This window comes from Bos grunniens, chromosome 10, assembly GCF_055505025.1.
Source record: "Bos grunniens cultivar Pamir isolate PY7600 chromosome 10, Bosgru_T2T1.0, whole genome shotgun sequence".
NCBI classification, from domain to species: Eukaryota; Metazoa; Chordata; class Mammalia; order Artiodactyla; family Bovidae; genus Bos; species Bos grunniens.
In genome coordinates this window covers 98,287,645-98,314,510 of record NC_141174.1, presented here as the reverse complement: position 1 = coordinate 98,314,510, position 26,866 = coordinate 98,287,645, and the positions used below count along the sequence as shown (strand labels likewise).

Sequence of the window (26,866 nt, the reverse complement as noted above, 5' to 3'; positions counted from 1 at the left end):
GAAGGGGATGACAGAGGATGAGATGGCTGGATGGCATCACCAACTTAATGGACGTGGGTTTGGGTGAACTCCGGAGTTGTTGATGGACAGGGAGGCCTGGCGTGCTGCAATTCATGGGGTTGCAAAGAGTCAGATGTGACTGAGTGACTGAACTGAACTGAACTGAACTGAACTCATGGCTTAAACAGTAAAGAATCTGCCTGCAATGCAGGAGACCCAAAAGTTCCATCCCTGGGTCAGGAAGATCCTCTGGAGAAGTAATTTTAAAGTATATAAGTTCTGAAAAATGTTACAAGGATCTGGTGGTTTTTTTAACTACAATTTCCACAATATAAATAAATAAGAAAGCATAAGTAGAATAAGAGAAAAAGTTGTATATATATTATTGTCATCATACAAAACTACTATATCAACTGAATCAACCTGACACTGTCATCCTTAAGCACAAAGTCAAGACAAACGCAATTCTTTCTCAAACACAAAGTAAATCATAACTACTCTCATTTACCAGGACACAAGAAAAACAGCCTCCAAATTCCAGCTTCCCCCGATTCTCAGCTTAACTGCTTCTGGATGGGAAGGCAAATCCTAAGAGGTGATCACATTTGTGCTCTGGGTTGCAAAAAATATTATCTGGCTTTAAAAAATCTTTAAATGAGATTATCCTCAAATGACAAAAAATGAAGTGCTTTTATTGTCTGAAAGTGTTCTCCCATCCATAGAAAATTAAATGAGACACTGCCATCTTATTAGGGAGGCAAGCTATGGGGGATTCAGTTCAGTTCAGTTGCTCAGTCGTGTCCGATTCATTGCGACCCCATGAACCGCAGCACACCAGGCCTTCCTGTCCATCACCAACTCCCAGAGTCCACCCAAACCCATGTCCATTGAGTCGGTGATGCCATCCAACCATCTCTTCCTCTGTTGTCCCCTTCTCCTCCTGCTCTCAATCTTTCCCAGCATCAGGGTCTTTTCCAATGAGTCAGCTCTTCACATCAGGTGGCCAAAGTATTGGAATTTCAGCTTCAACATCAGTCCTTCCAATGAACACCCAGGACTGACCTCCTTTAGGATGGACTGGTTGGATCTCCTTGCAGCCCAAGGGACTCTAAAGAGTCTTCTCCAACACCACAGTTCAAAAGCATCAATTCTTCCATGCTCAACTTTCTTTGTAGTCCAACTCTCACATCCATACATGACTACTGGAAAAACCATAGCCTTGACTAGACAGATCTTTGTTGCCAAAGTAATATCTCTGCTTTTGAATATGCTATCTAGGTTGGTCATACTTTCTGTCCAAGGAGTAAGCGTCTTTTAATTTCATGGCTGCTGTCACCATCTGCAGTGATTTTGGAACCCAGAAAAATAAAGTCAACCACTGTTTCCACTGTTTCCCCATCTATTTGCCATGAAGTGATGCCACCAGATGCCATGATCTTTGTTTTCTGAATGTTGAGCTTTAAGCCAACTTTTTCACTCTCCTCTTTTACTTTCATCAAGAGGCTCTGTAGTTCTTCTTCACTTTTTGCCATAAGGGTGGTGTCATCTGCATATCTGAGGTTATTGATATTTCTCCTGGCAATCTTGATTCCAGCCTGTGCTTCCTCCAGCCCAGCGTTTCTCATGATGTACTCTGCATATAAGTTAAATAAGTAGGGTGACAATATACAGCTTTGACGAACTCCTTTTCCTATTTGGAACCAGTCTGCTATTCCATGTCCAGTTCTAACTGTTGCTTCCTGACCTGTATACAGATTTCTCAAGAGGCAGGTCAGGTGGTCTGGTATGGGGGGTTACTAACCTTAAAAAAAAGTTAAAACACCGCCTCAACAAAATATGACAATATATGTGTAGTCAATTACCTTCAAATATTTTTGCTCTTATTTTAAAAACCAGTTTTATAATATGAGCTACATCTTGACCACCACTCATCTCTTCAAACATTTATGAAACATCCTACTATGGGCAGGACTAAGAGCTGGGGATTCTGAACAAATGATATCAAAGCATATTGAGTCTAATACAAGGGACAGGTGAGCACAATTATGATGCACCTAAATAAGTGATATTAAAATATATGTGATTAATTTATAGTCATTGAGCACTTAAGATATATTTACTAAACACTGTGCTGACATGTTTATAACATTATCTTAATTCTCTAATCTCTTTTTTACTAAATGCCATTCCTGAACTTATAGATGAAGTAACTGATGTAAATTGAGGTTAAATTACTGAACCAGGATTACTCAGCTTTCAAGGGGTTGAGTCAGAACTGGATCTGAAGTCTATTTGGTTCCAGTGCTGGAACTGCCGGCTGGACTGGGAAGGAGCTGCAGGAAGTGGGGTGGGGACAGGTAAGACAGATCCTCAGATGCCATGTTCAGTGTTCTCCTTATCATCTAAGCAGGTGGGAGCTACTGAAGAACCACGCTCATGAAAGGCAGGCTTGTTTTTCAGAACATTTTGCAAAACTTTTAACTACTGTGCAGTATGAAAGTACAACTGGGTAATAATTTTAAAGTATTTACATCTTGAAATATGTGATAAGGATCTGGTAGATTTTTAAGCACAGCTTCCATGAAAATAAAAAATAAATAAGAAAACAAAAGAGTATAGCTAATTGTAGAGAAAGATATTTGGGTCAGGTTGACTTCTAAGCTGCCATGATGAAGTTAAGGAAAGAAAAATAGGCTTAGCAGAATTTAGTGACTATCCAGTGTGAAGTGAGACTCCAAATGTGGTGACTTCAGCACCTAGATGGACCATAAGTAATCAGTTGATATAGGGGAACAGCAGGAAGAGCTTTGGAGTGAGGGGCAGGGGTACAGTGGGAAAGAATGAGTTCATTTGGGCAGGTGTTTGTTGACCTTAACCTATGCAGAATAGAGTAGAGACATCCAGTGGGCAACTAGAAATATTACTCCAGAGCTCAGCACCAAGACTTGTTTAAAGATAAGTTTAGAAACCATCAGCTAAAAGCTGATTAAACCCACGAAAGGATATAGAAGAGGTTTCTTCCATCTTTCATCACCTAATTTCTTTTCCTTCTAAATTTCCTCCCCTGCCTCAATCTTCAACTGTTACAACTTATCAAAGAAATATGGTAGGCCAAATAAGGCCCCCCAAATAAGCCCACACCCTAATCTTCAGACCTATGAAAAGGTACCTTATATGACAAAAAGGACTTTGCATAAGTGATTAAATTAAGGATTGAGATGGGGATATTATTCTGCATTATCTGAGTGAGTCGAATCTAACCACATCTATTATGTTTATAGTAGAAGTTTATTTCTAGATTTTTTTAGGAATGTGCAAACCAGCTGACTTCTTTTTTCCAGCTTTTCAGGTGCTGTAAGCACACAGTTAAGCATATCTCAGCCTGGCCCTCCAGAAAAAAAGGTTGGGGTTCTCAGGCAGCCTCCACCAATTCCACTCAGTGCCAGAGGGATACCTCCAGCACAAGTAATGTGAGTGTTAGATAGTCCTCTCCTGGTGGCAAGATTGAAGATTTGGTGTCAGCTTCAGGAGATGAAAAGCTCACTAGCTTTGGAAACGGAGAAGGCAATGGCACCCCGCTCCAGCACTCTTGCCTGGAAAATCCCATGGGCAGAGGAGCCTGGTAGGCCGCAGTCCATGGGGTCTCGAAGAGTCAGACACGACTGAGCGACTTCACTTTCACTTTTCACTTTCAAGCATTGGAGAAGCAAATGGCAACCCACTCCAGTGTTCTTGCCTGGAGAATCCCAGGGATGGCGGGGCCTGGCGGGCTGCCATCTATGGGGTCGCACAGAGTCGGACACTACTGAAACGACTTAGTAGCAGCAGCTTTGGAAAGAGGAACTCCAGGTGGTCCTGCTCAGCTTCCCAGAAGTAGGGACTTGTGTCCAAAACTATGGCAAACAATAAGATAATTCTCTGCCTCCTAGTTGTAGGTCACTGTCTCCTGTGTATTATATACAAAAATTAAATAGGGAGCACCAGCCGATTATAAACATTCTTGAATCCCATTGCATGGTTCCAATTCCTTCATCACTTCCAAGAAGCAAGTAGTAAACCTGATGCTCTCTACATCTAGCAAAAGTACAATATAATATGGGACACAATTCATGCAAAAGAACTTTGACTCTTTTGGAAGAAATCCATATACGTAAACCCCAGGCATCCTTCTGATGACCTATACTGAAAAGCACTGTTTTCGCAATGTCAAAGGTGGAGACCTGGTGACTTCTACACATTTTGCTCTTCACAGTAAGAATAAGCAGTGATGCATTCCTTCTTCCTACAAAAGCGCTTTATCATAGTGGTATTTAGAATAGTACCCAGAGGACATATACTTCTCTGTGCTGCTCCGTTAAGCCAGAAACAGCCACAATGCTTACTATGAACAGAGTCAAAACCACCTTTTGAAAGCCACTGAAAACATTCATATGCAGCTGTTCCACTGAGTGGCTTCCTAAAAGAGGGCTCTCTGCGCACCTAGCCACTGCCATGCCCACAATGATGCCTCACAAGAAGAAGCTGGCCACAGGAGTGTGGCCACCTTGCTGCAGGCACTTCTCACATTCTGAGGCCTTTTTGTCTCTCTCGGAGGGGACACTGGCTCTGAAACAGAAGAGATAACTGATGGACTTTATAAGAATTGGCTGCCAGCCCCAGCGGCTATTAGGTTTCTCCACTGCTTTAACTGAGAGATTCTGCAGAAAGATTCTTTCAAGATGTTCATTGCCCTCAGAGGTTACATAATAGCAAGCATCCGAATAAGCGATTACTTGAATTTCCTGCAAAACCATCAAAGCCCAATTCCTGGGCTGGGAGAGAGGAGGGGTTGGGAGGATTTGAAATTTCTGTCTTTGGCAGCTGACAGCTGATTATTAAGAAAGACAAGGTGTCAGAAGCTTGACACTTTTCCTTATCCCTTTCACTGACTTCGTAGGTGAGCAAATGCCCTTGGCAGCCTTTTGGATGAGCACCGGGACACCAACCTGAGAGGAGAAGCCAGTTCAGGAAAGGGATTTATACTCCAAGCTCGCATGAACCTGAGCTCATTTCAGAGGGGACACCAGCGGGCTGGAAAGGACATGCCTCTGAAATGAGCTCAGACTGACTGCAGGCAAGGGGAAAGTTCTCACATTACAGTGTGTTTGGGGATGTAAACAGAAGGGGACCCTTGCAAGGGCAGAATGGCTGGAATCTGTCCAAGCCGGGTGCTGCATGGTTGGAGGAGGGAGTAGGGTAAGGAGGAAGGCCCAAAGTTCTCTGACAAGTTCACAGTCAGCTAAATACAGAGCTGCTCCTTCCAGCGGTGTTAGAGGTAGGCACTGCCATTTCTGGGCTGCCCTGGTGCGCTCAGGGGTAAAGAATCTGCGTGCCATTGCGAGACACAGGTTTGATCTCTGTCTTAGGAAGATCCCCTGGAGTAGGAAATGGCAACCCACTCTAGTATTGTTGCCTGGAGAATTCCATGGACAGAGGAGCCTGGCAGTCTACAGTCCATGAGGTCACAAAGAATCAGACAGGATTTAGCGACTAAACCACTGCCATCTCTGCAGGTGCCTATTCATCTGGAGACATTTCCACCAGGCATCAGTGACCCCTGTCTCCATAGGTGGACTTGCACGCATGGACTTGCAAGGCCATCCATAGGCTGGCTCTCTTACAGATTTCCTCATCAGTCAGAAAGTTGACCAGTCCCAATCATTTCCCTGGAGTCACAGCCTAAGGGAAAAAAAGGTTTTCAGGAATCTTATTTACACACAAACAGAATTTGTGGAGACAAAAAAAAAAAAAAAAAAAAAAACCTGAAGGGCTTAATTGTCTTCAGGATCCCTGTGTGATAAACATGTGATGAGTTACTCCATCTCTCAGTCAGTCTCGGAGTGCATGCCCGTGTCCAGAAGTACAGTGGGAGAGACGTGGGAGGCGGTGTCCCCACTGTCCTGGCACCGTCTTCTCAGGGCCTCATTTTAAAAGAGTCATTCTATCAGCTGGGCTGCCTTCCATTGCTGGTAACTGAAAACTCCAGACGAAACCACCACAGATGACACTGAAATGTGTTACCTTTAAATACAAGAAGTTTGAAAATCTGGCCATCCGATTCCTGTGACTCACTTGGCTTCATTCTTCTCCATGTGCTGGCTTCATCCTCCAGATGGCTAGGAGAGCTCTGAGCTTCACATCCAGATGCAGGGAAGGCAGAATGGTGGGTGTCATTTCTCCCAGCAGCTTCTGCCGAGGAAGGAGGAAGCCTCGCCCAGAAGACCCATCCTCAGAATTCTCCCCTTGCGTCTCCCCTTACGTCTCTTACCAGACCCAGGTCACTAGCCTTCCCTTGAAGCGGCAGTGCACAGAAAGACGGGGGTTCCCAGTATTGTCGGGGATCAACTAGTATCCACCTCTAGATCTGGAAGTAGAGACAGCTTCTCCTGGAGCACAACATGTGAAAGAAGGATGGATGCCTTAATAAAGGAGAAAGGAGGAAAGGCCTATCCGGTGGGTCCCCAGTGGTGCCTGCTGTAGGCAGTCATCAAGCATCCTATTAATACATACAAGAGAGGGGGATAGTAATATGTTCAAAATCCCTCCTTGAATTCAGAGTCCACTTCTAAAGGAAGGTTTACAAATGAAAAGTCTTTGAAAGTTAAGGGTCCCTTCATCAGACTCCTGACCAGATTATCATAGAGCAGAGAGACCTTCGGACCACGTAAAGTATATGCAGCCTCTGCCACCAGCAGGACCCCCAGGGACAGGGTCTCCTGGGAAGCACGCAGGAGCTTCTGCAGATGCCTCCAGCAGCAGCCTGTGGAGGCTCCTGCAGAGGAACTCACACAAAAGCAATGGCGAGGACTTCCCTGGTGGTCCAGGGCTTAAGAATCCACCCGCCAACTCAGGGGACATGGGTTCAATCTCTGGTCCAGGAAGATTTCACATGCCACGGGGGAACTGAGCCTATGTACCGCACACAACTACTGAGTCCGTGCCGGAGAGCCCATGCTCCGCAACAAGAGGAGCCACCACAGTTAGAAACCCACACACCACAACCAGAGAGCAGCCTCAGCACAGTGACAAAGACCCAGCACAGCCAAATATGATAAATTACTTTTTAAAAAGCAATGGAGAGACAAGCCTTGTGGAGCGCAATGAAAGAAGATAAGGGAACACAGCTGCTACCCTCTAGACTCCAAAATGCTAGCTTGTTCTGTGGATTTCTGGAGTTAAAAACTGGGTACTCAGAGCAGAAGTTTCAGGAAAACTTCTTTTTAGCTCAATATAAAATAGAGGTTATCAACAACCAGAACTGCCGAACAATAGTGGAGATGCCCATCAAAAGCAGAGAGAAATTTTCTCTCAAGGAGCACAAAGTAGAGATCGTGCCAAGGAAACCTTTCCCAAGGTAAAACACCATCAAGGCATTACAACCCATTTTAATACCAGCATCATGCTGGTAACTTACAATGCTCACTGAGTACTTGATCATCGTGTATAACAAGTAGGTGCTTGAAGCTTCTTAAACCTGGACTCAGTGGATAAGAGTCTGCCTGCCAATGCAGGGGACACAGGTTCAATCCCTAGTCCGGGAAGATCCCACATGCCAAGGAGCAACTAAGCCCATGTGCCAAAACTACTGAGCCCAAGTGCTGCAACTACTGAATCCCGCATGCCTAGAGCCTGTGCTCTGCAGTGAGAGGAGTCACTGCAATGAGAAGCGCCACAGCTAGAGAGTAATGCCCACTCACTGCAGCTAGAGAAAGCCCTCGCACCGCAGTGAAGAGCTGGCACAGTCAAAAGTGATACAAATTAATTAATTAAAAATTTTACAAATAAAGTTTCATAAACCTAAAACAGACTTTCCACTAAAATTTATAACCAGGAAGCTCCAGGACATTGATGAAGTTAGGACATGGGTTCATTTCCACTGTGTGAGTGAAGTGAAGTGAAGTGAAAGTGAAAATCACTCAGTCGTGTCCGACTCTTTGCAACCCCATGGGCTTGTGGAATTCTCCAGGCCAGAATACTGGAGTGGGTAGACTTTCCCTTCTCCAGGGGATCTTCCCAACCCAGGAATCGAACCAGGATCTCCTGCATTGCAGGTGGATTCTTTACCAAGCTATCAGGGAGGCCACTTGTGTGAGTGGGTAAGATACAAAGAATGGCCAAAACTGAACTCATCTTCCCCAAAGTCAGCACTGACTCTCGACTTCCAGCCGCATCATCATTCTCCTGGTCACCCAGGAGTGAGTCCCTGGAGTCAGAGCTCCTTTCCTCTCCTCCCCGCCCCACCTGCAAGCCAGCAAACCCTTTGAATGTGGCCTCCAACATGCCTCTCACAGTCACCACCCCCCCCCTTTCTGACTGATCTCTTGGTTTGGAGGATGATTATCTAAATCTATCCCTTGAATTTATGCAATAGCTTCCTAACTTCTGTCTCTGACCCAAATGCACTTCCTAAAGTACAGCTTCAATGACATCACTCATCGGCTCAAAAATTTCCTGACTCCTTATAACCTCATGGATGGAGCATGCCAGGCCTCCCTGTCCTTCACTATGTCCTAGAGTTTGCTCAAAGTCATGTCCATGTCCACTGATGCCATCCAACCATCTCATCCTCTGGGCCCCCTTCTCCTCCTGCCTTCAGTCTTTCCCAGCATCTGGGTATTTTCCAGTGAGTCAGCTCTTCGCATCAGGTGGCCAAAGTGTTGGAGCTTCAGCTTCAGCATCAGACCTTCTAATGAATACACAGGGTTGATTTCCTTTAGGACTGACTGGTTTGATTTCCTTGCTGCTCAAGGGACTCAAGAGTTTTCTAGCACCAGTTTTAAAGCATCAATTCTTCAGTGCTCAGCCTTCTTTATGGTCCAATGCTCACATCTGTACATGACTACTACCCTTGTATATAATTCTTTAATAATTATAAATTTTTGTCCCCTACCCTCATATATAATTGTGAAGCCATTTTTTTTTTTACTCCCGTTTGGAAGGGGGAAGAATGGCAGACCCACAACAGTGACTGGTTTACAGGATTCTGAAATCCCACTGGGCAGACATTGTGAAGGCCCCTTAATTCTGGAAGGGTGGACTGTACCTTAATTAGACCTGGCTATTCTTGGATAATGTGTGTCTCTGGAGGTTTAGCTGTCCTTACCAGGAGACTGAACAACAAGTGGGCAAAACTCTTATCTCTTTAGTTTATAGGACCAAAGAGGAGTCTACTGAATTAAAAGAAACTATTGAAATTCACTTGGAGATCCTAAACTTAGAGCTGGGTGAAGGTAACTGGTAAAACATACAGATGTTTTACCTTAATCACCAAAAATTGCCATTCTTGACCAAAATTAGTTTCACCAATCTTGAAGCTTTTTCTTCTGTTCAGTTCAGTCACTCAGTCGTGTACCCTCATTGTGACCCCCTGAATCGCAGCACACCAGGCCTCCCTGTCCATCACCATCTCCCAGAGTTCACTCAGACTCACATCCATTGAGTCAGTGATGCCATCCAGCCATCTCATCCTCTGTCGTCCCCTTCTCCTCCTGCCCCCAATCCCTTCTAGCATCAGAGTCTTTTCCAATGAGTCAACTCTTCACATGAGGTGGCCAAAGTACTGCAGTTTCAGCTTTAGCATCACTCCTTCCAAAGAACACCCAGGACTGATCTCTTTTAGAATAGACTGGTTGGATCTCCTTGCAGTCCAAGGGACTTTCAAGAGTCTTCTCCAACACCACAGTTCAAAAGCATCAATTCTTTGGCACTCAGCCTTCTTCACAGCCCAACTCTCACATCCATACATGACCACAGGAAAAACCATAGCCTTGACTACATGGACCTTTGTTGGCAAAGTAATGTCTCTGCTTTTGAATATGCTATCTAGGTTGGTCATAACTTTCCTTCCAAGGAGTAAGCGTCTTTTAATTTCATGGCTGCAGCCACCATCTGCAGTGATTTTGGAGCCCAAAAAAATAAAGTCTGTCGCTGTTTCCACTGTTTCCCCATCTATTTCCCACGAAGTGATGGGACCGGATGCCATGATCTTCATTTTCTGAATGTTGAGCTTTAAGCCAACTTTTTGACTCTCCTCTTTCACCTTCATCAAGAGGCTTTTTAGTTTCTCTTCACTTTCTGCCATAAGGGTGGTGTCATCTGCATATCTGAGGTTATTGATATTCCTCCCAGCAATCTTGATTCCAGCTTGTGTTTCTTCCAGCCCAGCGTTTCTCATGATGTACTCTGCATAGAAGTAAAATAAGCAGGGTGACAATATACAGCCTTGACGTACTCCTTTTCCTATTTGGAACCAGTCTGTTGTTCCATGTCCAGTTCTAACTGTTGCTTCCTGACCTGCATATTAGTTTCTCAAGAGGCAGGTCAGGTAATGTGGTATTCCCATCTCTTTCAGAATTTTCCACAGTTTATTGTGATCCACACAGTCAAAGGCTTTGGCATAGTCAATAAAGCAGGAATAGATGTTTTTCTGGAACTCTCTTGCTTTTTTGATGATCCAGCGGATGTTGGCAATTTGGTCTCTGGTTCCTCCGCCTTTTCTAAAACCAGCTTGAACAACTGGAAGTTCACGGTTCACATATTGCTGAAGCCTGGCTTGGAGAATTTTGAGCATTACTTTACTAGCGTGTGAGATGAGTGCAATTGTGTGGTAGTTTGAGCATTCTTTGGCATTGCCTTTCTTTGGGATTGGAATAAAAACTGACCTTTTCCAGAGGAGGAGGAGCCAAGATGGCGGAGGAGTAGGACGGGAAGAACACTTTCTCCCGCACAAACTCATCAAAAGAGCATTTAAACGTCGAGTAAATTCCACAAAACAACTTCTGAATGCCGGCAGAGGACATCAGGCACCCAGAAAAGCAATCCAACTCTTCGAAAGGAGGTAGGAAAAAATATAAAAGACAAAAAAAGAGACAAAAGAGGGAGGGACGGAGTTCCGTCCCGGGAAGGGAGTCTTAAAAAGAGAGAAGTTTCCAAACACCAGGAAACCTTCTCACTGCCGAATCTGTGCCGAGCTTTGGAAGCACAGAGGGCAACATAACAGGAAGAAAAAATAAATAAACAATTAAAACCCGAAGATTGCGAGTACTACGGTAACTCCCCCAGCGGAGAAGCAGCGCAGATGCCTGCACGCGCCATTAGCAAGCAGGGGCTGGGCAGGGAGGCGCAGCTGCATCGCTTAGAGTAAGAATCTGGCCTGAATACCCTGAGCACTATCTGAGCGAAATAATTTGGGCTAGCAAACCAGACTGTGGGATATCTACCACGTGAAAAGCCAGCCCCAACCTAAGACACCGCCAGGCCCGCGCACGGAACAAAGAATTGAACAGAGATAGCCAGCTGCAGACCTTCCCCCTCCGGTGACAGGCAGCCAGAGCCGGAAGGGGGCAATCGCAGCCCCAGAGAGACATTATCTATAAAACTGTAAGCAGGCTTCTTTGCTAACTAAAACTTTTTGGGAGTCTGGACGGTTAACATCTGCCTGAGAAGGTGTGGCGGTTTTACACCCAGATAACCGAGTGACAGGGAGGCGATAAGTCGCAGCATTGGCGCTCGCCAAACACCTCATCACTTGAGCTGCTCGGACCTGGGAAGAGCACAAAACTCAGGCCCAAATGAGTCTGCGCCTCTGAGGACTACCCGAGTGCCTGAACCTGAGCGGCTTGGACCTGGGAGGTACATGCAACCCAGGGCCAGCCTCGGATTGTTCCCGGCGGAACAACCTAGAGCCTGAGCAGTGTGGGCAGGGAGGCTACACGCGCCGTGAGCGGGGGCAGACCCAGTGTGGCTGAGGCACTGCGAGCGCACGCCAGTGTTATTTGTTTGCAGCATCCCTCCCTCCCTCCCCACAGCGCGACTGAACAAAGAGAAGAAATACAGCTCCACCCATCAGAACACCGACACAAGCTTCCCTAACCAGGAAACCTTGACAAGCCATCTGTACAAACCCACACACAGCGAGGAAAAGCCACAATAAAGAGAACTCCACAAACTGCCAGAATACAGAAAGGACACCCCAAACTCAGCAATTTAAATAAGATGAAGAAACAGAGGAATAGCCAGCAGATAAAGGAACAGGATAAATGCCCACCAAACCAAACAAAAGAGGAAGAGATAGGGAATCTACCTGATAAAGAATTCCGAATAATGATAGTGAAATTGATCCAAAATCTTGAAATTAAAATGGAATCAAAGATAAATAGCTTGGAGACAAGGATTGAGAAGATGCAAAAAAGGTTTAACAAGGACCTAGAAGAAATAAAAAAGAGTCAATATATAATGAATAATGCAATAAATGAAATTAAAAACACTCTGGAGGCAACAAATAGTAGAATAACAGAGGCAGAAGATAGGATTAGTGAATTAGAAGATAGAATGGTAGAAATAAATGAATCAGAGAGAATAAAAGAAAAACAAATTAAAAGAAATGAGGACAATCTCAGAGACCTCCAGGACAATATTAAACGCTACAACATTCGAATCATAGGGGTTCCAGAAGAAGAAGACAAAAAGAAAGACCATGAGAAAATACTTGAGGAGATAATAGTTGAAAACTTCCCTAAACTGGGGAAGGAAATAATCACCCAAGTCCAAGAAACCCAGAGAATCCCAAACAGGATAAACCCAAGGCGAAACACCCCAAGACACATATTAATCAAATTAACAAAGATCAAACACAAAGAACAAATATTAAAAGCAGCAAGGGAAAAACAACAAATAACACACAAGGGGATTCCCATAAGGATAACAGCTGATCTTTCGATAGAAACTCTTCAAGCCAGGAGGGAATGGCAAGACATACTTAAAATGATGAAAGAAAATAACCTACAGCCCAGATTATTGTACCCAGCAAGGATTTCATTCAAGTATGAAGGAGAAATCAAAAGCTTCTCAGACAAGCAAAAGCTGAGAGAATTCTGCACCACCAAACCAGCTCTCCAACAAATACTAAAGGATATTCTCTAGACAGGAAACACAAAAATGGTGTATAAATTCGAACCCCAAACAATAAAGCAAATGGCAACGGGATCATACTTATCAGTAATTACCCTAAACGTAAATGGGTTGAATGCCCCAACCAAAAGACAAAGACTGGCTGAATGGATACAAAAACAAGACCCCTACATATGTTGTCTACAGGAGACCCACCTCAAAACAGGGGACACATACAGACTGAAAGTGAAGGGCTGGAAAAAGATTTTCCATGCAAATAGGGACCAAAAGAAAGCAGGAGTAGCAATACTCATATCAGATAAAATAGACTTTAAAACAAAGGCTGTGAAAAGAGACAAAGAAGGTCACTACATAATGATCAAAGGATCAATCCAAGAAGAAGATATAACAATTATAAATATATATGCACCCAACACGGGAGCACCGCAGTATGTAAGACAAATGCTTACAAGTATGAAAGGAGAAATTAACAATAACACAATAATAGTGGGAGATTTTAATACCCCACTCACACCTATGGATAGATCAACTAAACAGAAGATTAACAAGGAAACACAAACTTTAAACGATACAATAGACCAGTTAGACCTAATTGATATCTATAGGACATTTCATCCCAAAACAATGAATTTCACCTTTTTCTCAAGTGCACATGGAACCTTCTCCAGGATAGATCACATCCTGGGCCATAAAGCTAGCCTTGGTAAATTCAAAAAAATAGAAATCATTCCAAGCATCATTTCTGACCACAATGCAGTAAGATTAGATCTCAATTACAGGAGAAAAACTATTAAAAATTCCAATATATGGAGGCTGAACAACACGCTGCTGAATAACCAACAAATCACAGAAGAAATCAAAAAAGAAATCAAAATTTGCATAGAAACGAATGAAAATGAAAACACAACAACCCAAAACCTGTGGGACACAGTAAAAGCAGTCCTAAGGGGAAAGTTCATAGCAATACAGGCATACCTCAAGAAACAAGAAAAAAGTCAAATAAATAACCTAACTCTACACCTAAAGCAACTAGAAAAGGAAGAAATGAAGAACCCCAGGGTTAGTAGAAGGAAAGAAATCTTTAAAATTAGAGCAGAAATAAATGCAAAAGAAACAAAAGAGACCATAGCAAAAATCAACAAAGCCAAAAGCTGGTTCTTTGAAAGGATAAATAAAATTGATAAACCATTAGCCAGACTCATCAAGAAACAAAGGGAGAAAAATCAAATCAATAAAATTAGAAACGAAAATGGAGAGATCACAACAGACAACACAGAAATACAAAGGATTATAAGAGACTATTATCAACAATTATATGCCAATAAAATGGACAACAAGGAAGAAATGGACAAATTCTTAGAAAAGTACAACTTTCCAAAACTCGACCAGGAAGAAATAGAAAACCTTAACAGACCCATCACAAGCACGGAAATTGAAACTGTAATCAAAAATCTTCCAGCAAACAAAAGCCCAGGTCCAGATGGCTTCACAGCTGAATTCTACCAAAAATTTAGAGAAGAGCTAACACCTATCCTGCTCAAACTCTTCCAGAAAATTGCAGAGGAAGGTAAACTTCCAAACTCATTCTATGAGGCCACCATCACCCTAATACCAAAACCTGACAAAGATCCCACAAAAAAAGAAAACTACAGGCCAATATCACTGATGAACATAGATGCAAAAATCCTAAACAAAATTCTAGCAATCAGAATCCAACAACACATTAAAAAGATCATACACCATGACCAAGTGGGCTTTATCCCAGGGATGCAAGGATTCTTCAATATCCGCAAATCAATCAATGTAATACACCACATTAACAAATTGAAAAACAAAAACCATATGATTATCTCAATAGATGCAGAGAAAGCCTTTGACAAAATTCAACACCCATTTATGATAAAAACTCTCCAGAAAGCAGGAATAGAAGGAACATACCTCAACATAATAAAAGCTATATATGACAAACCCACAGCAAACATTATCCTCAATGGTGAAAAATTGAAAGCATTTCCTCTAAAGTCAGGAACAAGACAAGGGTGCCCACTTTCACCATTACTATTCAACATAGTTTTGGAAGTTTTGGCCACAGCAATCAGAGCAGAAAAAGAAATAAAAGGAATCCAAATTGGAAAAGAAGAAGTAAAACTCTCACTATTTGCAGATGACATGATCCTCTACATAGAAAACCCTAAAGACTCCACCAGAAAATTACTAGAACTAATCAATGATTATAGTAAAGTTGCAGGATATAAAATCAACACACAGAAATCCCTTGCATTCCTATACACTAATAATGAGAAAACAGAGAAATTAAGGAAACAATTCCATTCACCATTGCAACGGAAAGAATAAAATACTTAGGAATATATCTACCTAAAGAAACTAAAGACCTATATATAGAAAACTATAAAACACTGGTGAAAGAAATCAAAGAGGACACTAATAGATGGAGAAATATACCATGTTCATGGATTGGAAGAATCAATATAGTGAAAATGAGTATACTACCCAAAGCAATTTATAGATTCAATGCAATCCCTATCAGGCTACCAACAGTATTCTTCACAGAGCTAGAACAAATAATTTCACAATTTGTATGGAAATACAAAAAACCTCGAATAGCCAAAGCGATCTTGAGAAAGAAAAATGGAACTGGAGGAATCAACCTACCTGACTTCAGGCTGTACTACAAAGCCACAGTTATCAAGACAGTATGGTACTGGCACAAAGACAGAAATATAGACCAATGGAACAAAATAGAAAGCCCAGAGATAAATCCACGCACATATGGACACCTTATCTTTGACAAAGGAGGCAAGAATATACAATGGATTAAAGACAATCTCTTTAACAAGTGGTGCTGGGAAATCTGGTCAACCACTTGTAAAAGAATGAAACTGGACCACTTTCTAACACCATACACAAAAATAAACTCAAAATGGATTAAAGATCTCAACGTAAGACCAGAAACTATAAAACTCCTAGAGGAGAACATAGGCAAAACACTCTCTGACATACATCACAGCAGGATCCTCTATGACCCACCTCCCAGAATATTGGAAATAAAAGCAAAAATAAACAAATGGGACCTAATTAAACTTAAAAGCTTCTGCACATCAAAGGAAACTATTAGCAAAGTGAAAAGACAGCCTTCAGAATGGGAGAAAATAATAGCAAATGAAGCAACCGACAAACAACTAATCTCAAAAATATACAAGCAACTCCTTCAGCTCAACACCAGAAAAATAAATGACCCAATCAAAAAATGGGCCAAAGATCTAAATAGACATTTCTCCAAAGAAGACATACAGATGGCTAACAAACACATGAAAAGATGCTCAACATCACTCATTATCAGAGAAATGCAAATCAAAACCATTATGAGATATCATTTCACACCATTCAGAATGGCTGTGACCCAAAAGTCTACAAATAATAAATGCTGGAGAGGGTGTGGAGAAAAGGGAACCCTCTTACACTGTTGGTGGGAATGCAAACTAGTACAGCCACTATGGAGAACAGTGTGGAGATTCCTTAAAAAACTGGAAATAGAACTGCCTTATGATCCAGCAATCCCACTGCTGGGCATACACACTGAGGAAACCAGAAGGGAAAGAGACACGTGTACCCCAATGTTCATCGCAGCACTGTTTATAATAGCTAGGACATGGAAGCAACCTAGATGTCCATCAGCAGATGAATGGATAAGAAAGCAGTGGTACATATACACAATGGAGTATTACTCAGCCATTAAAAAGAATACATTTGAATCAGTTCTAATGAGGTGGATGAAACTGGAGCCTATTATACAGAGTGAAGTAAGCCAGAAGGAAAAACACCAATACAGTATACTAACGCATATATATGGAATTTAGAAAGATGGTAACGATAACCCTGTATACGAGACAGCAAAAGAGACACTGATGTATAGAACAGGCTTATGGACTCTGTAGGAGAGGGAGAGGGTGGGAAGATTTGGGAGAATGGCATTGAAACATGTGAAATGTCATGTATGAAACGAGATGCCAGTCCAGGTTCAATGCACAATGCTGGATGCTTGGGGCTGGTGCACTGGGAATACCCAGAGGGATGGTATGGGGAGGGAGGAGGGTTCAGGATGGGGAACACATGTTTTAGAAAAAAATAAAGTAAAAATTAAAAAAAAAAAAAAAAAGAAAGAAAGTAAAAGTCTCCCTAATGGATAAACAACAAGATCCTACTGTAGAGCACAGGGAATTATATTCAACATCCTGTGATAAACCGTAATGAAAAAGAATATATATGTATAACTGAATCACTTTGCTATACAGTGGAAACTAACACAACATTGTAAATCAGCTGTATTTAAAAGTCTCTCAAAAAATATTAAGGCAGATATCTAAATGTAAAATTATTATTATTTTTAAATGTAAAAATTATTAAAAAAAAAAAAGATTGATATAGAGTAAAATGGTTAGGATGGTGTTGGTAGTAAGAAAACCTAAGTTTTACTACACATGAAGAATAAACTTCGGATCCTTCTCTCTCAAAAAAAAAAAAAACTGACCTTTTCCAGTCCTGTGGCCACTGCTGAGTTTTCCAAATTTGCTGGCATGTTGAGTGCAGCACTTTCACAGCATCATGTTTCAGGATTTGAAGCTTTTTCTTACTTCACCAAAAAAAGCAGGGAATACATTTTTCCTTAAATAACTGAGGAAGTTTTTACTGAAAATTTAAAGAAAAAACTCTCAAGCTGCTAAATATATATATATATATATATATATATATATATATTATTTTAAAGTTTGGACTCCCTCGAGAGAAGGCGACTATAATCCACTGTGTAAAGATCATTGGCAAAGCAGACTGAGCAGAGACAATTCCATGTTTTGACAAACTCACAGTTCGTATCCCTTTTCCTGAGCACACAGGGAGGCCAGTTTTTGTAGCCTCCCTTGCAGTTTGTGGGTCAATAGGACCGGGTTCTCGTGAACAGGATGTTTGCAATGGTCAGGTAGGACACTTGCAAGCCTGGCTCTTAAAAGCTTCCTGCAGGATCCTCCGTGCCCCTCCACTGTTCGCAGCAACCTAAGACTGTTCAGTCAGTTGAGCTCCGAGACAGTGGAGCCGCAGTCACTCCAAGCCTCAGAGCAACTGCCAGGCACAGGGCCCCTCCCCAAATACCCCAGTTGGTACAGTCTGTGCTCGAGAAAAACTCCTTTTAGCATTTGTCATTTCAGGGTCAGCAGAGTAGGTGCTGAGTAGTCCCTACACAATCCCCAACCAGATGTTTCATAAACTGTACTTTTGGTAAAAAAAAAAAAAAAAAAAATCCAAAAGAGGGACCTCCCTGGTAGTCTAGAGCTAAGACTCCATGCTCCCAAAGCAGGGGGCACAGGTTCCATCCTTGGTCAGGGAACTGTAGCCCACAGTCCACAACTAAGACCCAGGACAGTCAGATAAATAAATAAATGTTTTTAAAAATCCAGAAGAAACAGCATGGTTGAAATTAACCAAATTCATACACCCTTCAGAAGAGTTCTCCCAGGGTGTCAGGGTTCTCTTACTAATAGAAGTTAGCACGTGTTCTTTCATCTGCAATGTTTTACCTGAATCACCAAAAATTGCCATTCTTCACCCAAAATTAATTTCACCAAGCTTAGAGCTTTTCCTTACTTCACCAAAAGAAAACAACAGGGAATGCCTTTTCCCTTAAATATCTGCAGAAATTTTTACTAAAAAATATTAAAGTTAAAAAGTAGCTTGAGCTGTTAAAGTTTTTTTAAGCAGCTCAACTATAAAACTCACAAGCAGAAGCCCAAAAAGAGAAGACTAGTCCACGTGTTAGGTTGTCTTTAATTTTTGATTTAAAGTGATGTTTTTTAACATTTGTAAAACATACATCTGATTATGAGAGGTAGGAAAACTTACTAATCTAAAAGATGAATGCAACCTGAAAAACAGCATTGATTTGTTCTCAAAGGGCAATGTTAGGTGTGTTTAAATACTAAAATCAAACCAAAAGCTAGTTACTTGAATCACTGAGGTAGCAATTTTTGGATCAAAGTGTCAGGCAACAGTCGCAATTTACAATAGCAGAGACTCCCTTCTCTGCTGGTATGTGGTTTCATGACGTCTCTTTGGATTGCCCTTTGGAGTCTTAACACCCATGTTACTTGAATTACACTTTAACTTCAGTGTGAAAGTGTAAGTCACTCAATGGTGTCCTACTCTTTGCAACCCCATGGACTATACAGTCCATAGAATTCTCCAGGCCAGAATACTGGAGTGGGTAGCCTTTGCCCTCTCCAGGCGATCTTCCCAACCCAGGGTTTGAACCCAGGTCTCCCACATTTCAGGTGGATTCTTTACCAGCTGAGCCACCAGGGAAGTCCCTTGACTTCAATAATCATTACAAACTTTCAAACAGACTTCATTCACATAGACAGAGACTGACCAAAGCAAGTCAACATATGAAGCAAAAAGAGAAAAGAATTAAACCACAAGAATAGAGGAAAAGGAAGAAACTGGGTAAGACCAAAATGAGGGAAGGTGAATAAACAAAGAAATGCACTGTCATTATCCTGGTGCCTGAAGGGGCCAGGAAAAGAAAGGAGGACAGGAAACAATTGAGAATGCCCACGTGGAATCGGCTGGGCAGAAACACTCCCTGAGTCTGATGCCCTATGGAAAATTTACATCTCAGGCTTTTGTTTGGTAGGACCACAGAATCTGTGAGTAGGAAGGTCCCAAACACTATACCTGCCCCTATCTGATGCAGAAATGTCCCTGAGATGTTTTCCACTGAAACTGAAGATTGGGTATCCAAGCATCACTAAACTGATGAAATTCCATACGATCCAGAGTAAGATTGAAAATGGCAGACAGGTGTCTGCTTCTCTTTCTTTCTTTCTTCCTTTCCTTCCTTCTTTCTTCTTTTTCTCTTTTTTCTGACTCCCAAGATGTGGGAGTGGTATGTGACACACTTTCTTTCATCCAAGGAGTTTCTCAGCAGTTACGGACTCCCACATTTGAAGTAGAAGTTGAACATGGTCAAAGAAAGGAAGACTGACAGAGAAGTGAACAGCTTAGCAAGAAATGCTCTAGAAACTGAAAATAAAAGAGTGTTTTCTTGGGAAACCAGGTTTAGGGCAAGAGCTGGCCCCATCCTGGATTAAAGCCTTTAAAGCTTTAGCTGTTATAAATGATCCCTCAGGTAACCTCTGAAACCTGTCCTCAGCTCCCTTCTCTTTTCACCCTACACACTCTCTGCTGACTTTTACCTCCTACCCTCGCTCCACTGGGAAGGTTTAACCTTTCTGAGGGGCAGCAATCAGTAATGACAACTGCCACTGACCCGAATCGCTTCACAAAAGCTACCATGTCAGGAGAAAGAATTCTACACCCTACCAATCTGGGGCTTTCATTCCAAGCAACAATGATCACTAGGAAGAAAAAAATGGTAACACAGATACGTAAAAACATTCTTATTTTCATGACACCAAGCCAACAAGAGACAGGACAGGTTGTAGCACAGAGGAAGTTCCAAGTGTGAAAACTCCGTTCTGTCCTTTGTTTACAACTCCAAGACTGCCACCCCTATGACACGCTAACCATCCTGTGACCCTTGCAAATTCCTTTCCAGATCCTTCTCCAGGATGGGGCCAGATTGATCAAAGACCATCCATTTATCATTACTGTTTGATTTATTTGCATTTGACTTGTCTCATTATAATATCATTTTCAAGAAGAGACCTCTAATGCCAATAACCAGGGGCCCAGCAGGTACCATCTACAGTCTATTAAGACCTCTGTCCTCTCTGGTTGCACTTTGAGCGTGTTCCTTGTTTAAGTCACAAGAGTACAAGAATTACAAGATATTATGAGATAGAGTTACAGTAATTCAGATATTCTTTAGCCCCCTCTTCATTATCTTGGTGAACTGAGTATTTCAATCTAACTTAAAAAACCTCAAATACTAAGGTCTCCAAGATCACCTCCCTCCTTTTCACAAGGCCTTTTACCCAATACCAAACAGCAATATTTATAGAGCCATATATTACTATTACTTCCAATCTATTAAAGCAGATGTCCTCCTTTTCTTTGTCAGAATCTATCACTATCTTAGCAAACTCATCCAAGCATGGTTTCACTATTGTCCTTAGATGGATGATGTCCAAGTCTGTATCTGCAGCACAGATCTTTCTTCTAAATGCCAGCCTCTATTTTCAGCTATTTATCTGACATGTCCCTGAGTCATCTTGCTTAGCTTGGCTTCCCTGGGCAGCAGAATCTGAGGTGGAGATCTCCACGTGGTGGTTCATTGGGGGTGCCCTTAGGAACACCACCTGGGAAGGAGTGATGTCTGCAGGGCTGCACAAGGAGAGGTTGAACTGTGTTGCAGCCCCAACAAACACTCAGTCAGTCCCATGGGAACCTGACGACCCTTCAAATCTGTTCCAAATTGGGCCAAGGAGGCTCAGACTTCATATTCCAAGATCTACCCGCCCTTGGTTGTAGGTCACCCCCAGGGAAGGGGCATAATCTTGAGTGAAAGCAAGTCCCTTTATGGCAATTCCCACGTTGGAATTCAGCCATGAACCATGGCAGCCAATTTCCCAGACCGCTGGGAAAATGCATATCCAGCAGGTTTATCTCCCCCTGATGACTAGAGGTTGTTGCTCCTGCCAACACCGTGACTTCTTCCCTTGCCTCATGCTATCCTGGCATGAGGAGCCTGAAGTAACTAATGGCTGTGATGGCTTGAAGTTTCATAGAGACTCTTCTTGTGTTTCCCAATGGAAACATGTCTTTCTGGGAACCACGACTTCTAAACCTATGGAGAACAGAGTTGCGGGGATGAGAAACAGAAATTCCCTAAGTGGTTCACTGAAGTGATGCCAAGATCACTTCTACTTCTACCCTCAAGTATTCTGCCTTCTCTGGTCACAGCACCATGTACTAGCTGTTGATATAGAACGCCTATTGCATCCCGGAGGATGACCCCATCCTTGCATGCTATCATCTCAAAGTTGGTGCCACAGCTATGCCTTTGAAAGGCCATTCTCTTGCTCTCTTTGGCTGCAGCTTCCAGGTGGCATGGTACATTAGGGCTGGAGGTACAATATGTGGTGGGAACAGTGGAGCCTACGATCAGGGGTGTATTGCTTCACTTCCTTTGCTCTAAAGTAGGTGCAGGTGGCACATCGCAGAATGAATCTGTATCACCTGCATAGCCCTGGCACAAAATTTCATTATCCCAGAATATATTCAAAGCATCCTCCTGGAGCAGAAATTCCTCTCCAAGATCAGTCATTTTTAATGGCATTACTATATAGAATAACAATATGTTATACAGTAGAACAAAAAAAAAATCAGATGACTTTTCAAAAAAAAAAAAAAGCAGACAACTTCAAATAAATGTGATGTTTTAGCAGATTGATCTGGCTGGACTGGATACCCAGAGTCCCGGGGATGTGTGCGCACTGTCCTTTATCCTTAAAAATTATGTAAGGGAAGGAAGCACTGATGTGGGAATGAGTGCTGGAGTAGTAAATCAGGAGATCTGAGACCTCGAAACTGGATTTTCAATTGATGATGATGTAATTTAGTTAGGACATTGAGCAACTTAATGTTTCCTGCAATAGCAATCTCTGTTTCCTCATCCATGACCCTACCTATGAATATCTTTTCCATGTCTTTTCTTGGATGTCTCAAAAGAACCTCAAACTCAACATGTCCAAAACCCATGTCATGATTATTCCCCCACAATCCAGTGTTGTTGTTTTTTTTTTAACATTTTCAATCCCTGAAAATGACACCACCACCCACTCAGTCACTCAGGTCAAAAATCTAATTCCCTTTGACATCTATTTCTTCTTCAATCCCACTATTAAGTCCATAACCAAGCCCGGCTGATTTTACCTCCTAAAATCAGGCTAGGTGGCTCTAGGAATTTCACTGGCTCCAGTCCATCTCTTCCACTACCACCAACACCCGCCACCCACCCCAGTCCTGGCCACTTCTTATCTGGACCAATGTGTGATCCTCCCAACTGCTCTACCTGCGTTTACTCTGCCCCCCTCCCATTCTCCTAAGATTCTGGGCATTTAAGCTAAATACCCCACAGATGAGTGCACACACACACACACACACCTGTCCTAATACAACCAGAGTAACCTTTTGAACAGCAAATCCCATCCTGCCACCACTGCCTTCTTGTCAAACATGACCTGAGAGGCAGGACACAGCTGGGCCCCTGCCTCCCTCTCCAGTCTAGTATGAAATCAAGCTCCCACTCACTACCCATCGGAAATGCTCCTCTGTTATGGGCTGAACTGTGCTCCCCCTCCTCCTGAACTACTGAAAATTTAAGTGTTAAAAGTCCTGATGCCCCAGTAGCTCAGAACGTTGCTGTATTTGGAGATCAAGCTTTAAAAAAATAATTAAGATAAGTAAAGTCATGTGGGTAAACTCTAATCCAACCTGACCAGTACCATTATAATAAAGGGAAACTGGTACACAGTCACACACAGAAGAAAGACTGAGCAAAGACAGAGAGAGAAGATGGCCATCTATAAGCAAGGAGAAGAAACCAACCCTGCTGACACCCTGACCTCTGACTTCCAACCTCCAGAACTGTGAGACAGAAATTACTGTTGTGTGAGCCACCCAATCTAGGATATTTCAGTACAGTGGCCCAGCAAACATCTTACCTAAACAAAATTCCTAAGTCACATCCAAAAATAACAGCTATCAGTTTCAGAGCACATGCCCCGGGCCAGGGTCTGCCCTTGACCCTCTGTTACATTCTCTCCTTTTACTCTAAGGAGAACCACTGCTCCCTGATGAGGAGGAACCTCAGCAGCTCCTGGATCTGCAAGGAGCACCTGGACTCAGAGCCTCTGCTCAGACACTCACGCCGCAGCTTCCTGAGAAAAACTTGTCCAGTGTTTCTGGAATTCTTGGGGATAATCTGGATCATTGCTTAAAGTGTGAGTGTTATAAAAAGCTGAGTCTCCCTTCCACGTGGGAGCTGAAGAGTGGCTCTCAGCCCAGCTGGCGGAACCCACCTCAAGGGTTCACCATGGCGGCCATGGAAGGAGGAGGCAGGCGGTAGGGATGGGGGGAGTCTTTCCATGGGAAAGCTGTGTGATCTGTGTCCCCACCGTGCTCCCTCCATCCTGCCCTCTTCCTCTCTATCCGAAGGCAGCCCTCAACAAATGGAGAGCAAGGTGGCCCTGTCAAACCTTCAGAAGATTTAAAATACTGTATTAACACTGCACCTCAGGAGGAGTACTTACATCCATCCATGTCCTTCTGAATTTGCCTGGGAGAGTAATGACGGCTTTAAGGTATTGCTTGAAAGTTTGGAGTTACGGTCCTGTCAGCCTAAGCCTGAAAGTTACTTCTATCTGTGAGAATTTGGGCAAGCTATTTGAATTCTTTAAAGTCAGTTTTGCTCAGTCAGACAGGTGCAGAGATGCTTCTGGAAGCAACATCATGATGGCTGCCCAAGGAGAACCCCAAGTTCAGTTCAAACTGGTATTGGTGATGGTGGTACTGGAAAAACTATGTCCGTGAAACATCATCTGACTGGTGAATTTGAGAAGTATGTAGCTACCTGGGGTGTTGAGGTCCATCCTCTTGTGTCCCATACCAACAGAGGACGTATTACGTTCAAAGTATGGGATACAGCTGGTCAGGAGAAATCGGGTGGACTGAGAGAGGGCTATCATATACAAACTCAGTGTGCCGTTACAATGTTTGATGTAACATCGAGAGTTACTTACAAGAAAGTGCCTAACTGGCATAGAGATCTGGCATGAGTGTGTGAGAACATCCCGATGGTGTTATGTGGCAACAAAGTGGACGTTAAGGACAGAAAGGCTGAGGCAAAGTCATCTGCCTTCCACCAAAAGAAGACTCTTCAGTACAATGACATTTCTGCCAAAAGTAACTACAGCTTTGAAGAGCCCTTCCTCTGGCTTGCTAGAAAACTGATCGGAGACCCTATCGTGGAGCTCGTCGCCATGCCTGCTCTTGCCCCGCCAGGGGCGGTCAGGGACCCAGCCTTGGCAGTGCGGGACAAGCAGGGCTTAGAGGTTGCAGAGATGAAGATGCTGGCCTGTGGGAAGGTGAGGCTGGGGCCCAGCGTCAGAAGTCTAGTTTTATAGGCAAGTGTCCCATGATGTCAGCGGTGCAGCGTGTTCGCCACTTTATTACATAGCTAAGCAGAACATGTGCTTAATGTTTGGGTGCTGAAGGAGGTGGATGGGCTTTGGAGTGAATGTGGCAGTTAAAAAAAAAAAAAAAAAACTTTCATTTTTGGACCTGCGTATATAGGTGATTTGGAACACAATTGTTCCTCCTTGAGTTTCAAGTATCAAACTGCTATAGTCACATGACATGGAGAAAGAAATGGCAACCCACTCCAGTGTTCTTGCCTAGAGACTCCTGTGGACAGGGGAGCCTGGTGGGCTGCTGTCCATGGGGTCGCACAGAGTCGGACACGACTGAAGCGACTCAGCAGCAGCAGCATAGTCACATGACATTATTGCGAGGTGAAATCTTGTTTGTTACTGTCATTCCCATTCCTTTTTGTTTAGAAGCAGAATAAAGTTTTATTTCAAATATCTAAAAAGGAAGTCAGTTTCCTCACCCCTACAATAAGAAGAGTAATTATAGTAACATTATTATAGGAATATCATAGTAGTTAGAGATAATATATGTAAAGCACTTACACAATATTTGACACATGCCTGTGTGCGAAGTCACTTTGGTCATGTCTGACTCTTGGCACCTCTATGGACCATAGCCCTCCAGTCTCCTCTGTCCATGGGATTCTCTCGGCAAGAATACTGGAGTGGGTTGCCATGCCCTCCTCCAGGGGATCCTCCTGACCCAGGACAAACCCGTGTTTCTTGTGTCTACTGCATTGGCAGGCACCACTAGCACCACTGGGGAAGCCCATAGAGTCAGCTTAAATAAACAGTATGTTATTAGAACTAATGAGAGAGCATGTGAACACACTTTCATGTGAGATCTGTTTACTGCATTGTTGCGTAATTTCTTATCTCTCCCGGACATTGTCAGTGCTCCCTACACGTCCTCGGTCTCCCTTCTCTTTTCTGACTGCTCTTCTCCTGGCCACTGTGTTCTTTGGCCTCTGACAGCCTGCTCCTGGACCTCTCTTAGGCGACACCTCAGGCTACTGGAGTCTGGAGAATGCCAGGTACAGTACGAAAGTCCAGCTCTCTTGCCTTGTGTGAGGACAAACTCTGAGTTCCCTGGTGGGATCAAGCTGAAATGCCATCCTTGCTTTTCTCTTTCACCCTCCCCATCTTGCCTCTCCACCCCCTTAGTGGTTTTTCCTGGGATCATTTCCTCAATAAATCTCCTGCACGTGGACCTTGGTCTCAGAATCTGCTTCTGGGAAGCATAGGCCATCCTGCTGGTACTAGAAAGAAGACTCGCAGCCTTTTCAAGGATGCAACTCTAAACCCTGCAGAAGAGGCAGGAGGCAAGTCTTGAGGAGATGGAGCTCAGGCGTTCAGCCTCTCTAGGTTCAGAATGCTGGTCCTTCACCAACACAACTAGAGAGCAAAAATGACGTGGGTCAGAATACTCCATTCAAATCATCACATTTGAAATTGGAAATCTGAGAAGCAGATGTTCTTCTCCTTTGAACTTTTTCCTGAGCCTTAGCGCTTCTGTCTGTGAAATGTTTATACTAAAGAAGTTTCACAGGGACTTTATGGGGATGCATGTACTTGTATCTTAAACAAAATATTTTTCAGTTACTGTATTGTCTTTGTGTATCATCACCTTCTCCCCTTTAGTCCACTGTCTTGAAAGATGCTGCAACAAGTCCCAACCAGCACATGGTCAGCTAGAGCGTGGAAGCAGTCAAGCCATGGAAAATACACAGGGTCTC

General features: G+C 43.0%; 1 long non-coding RNA gene and 1 pseudogene across 4 annotated transcripts in view; one reads left to right on the top strand and one right to left on the bottom strand.

Annotated features, from left to right (window-relative positions):
* LOC147365478 (uncharacterized) overlaps positions 1–26,866 on the bottom strand; it is a 207,685-nt gene that overhangs the window by 124,441 nt on the left and 56,378 nt on the right. The gene's annotated exons all lie outside the window — the stretch shown is intronic.
* On the top strand, positions 24,430–25,106 carry LOC147365481 (GTP-binding nuclear protein Ran pseudogene; annotated as a pseudogene).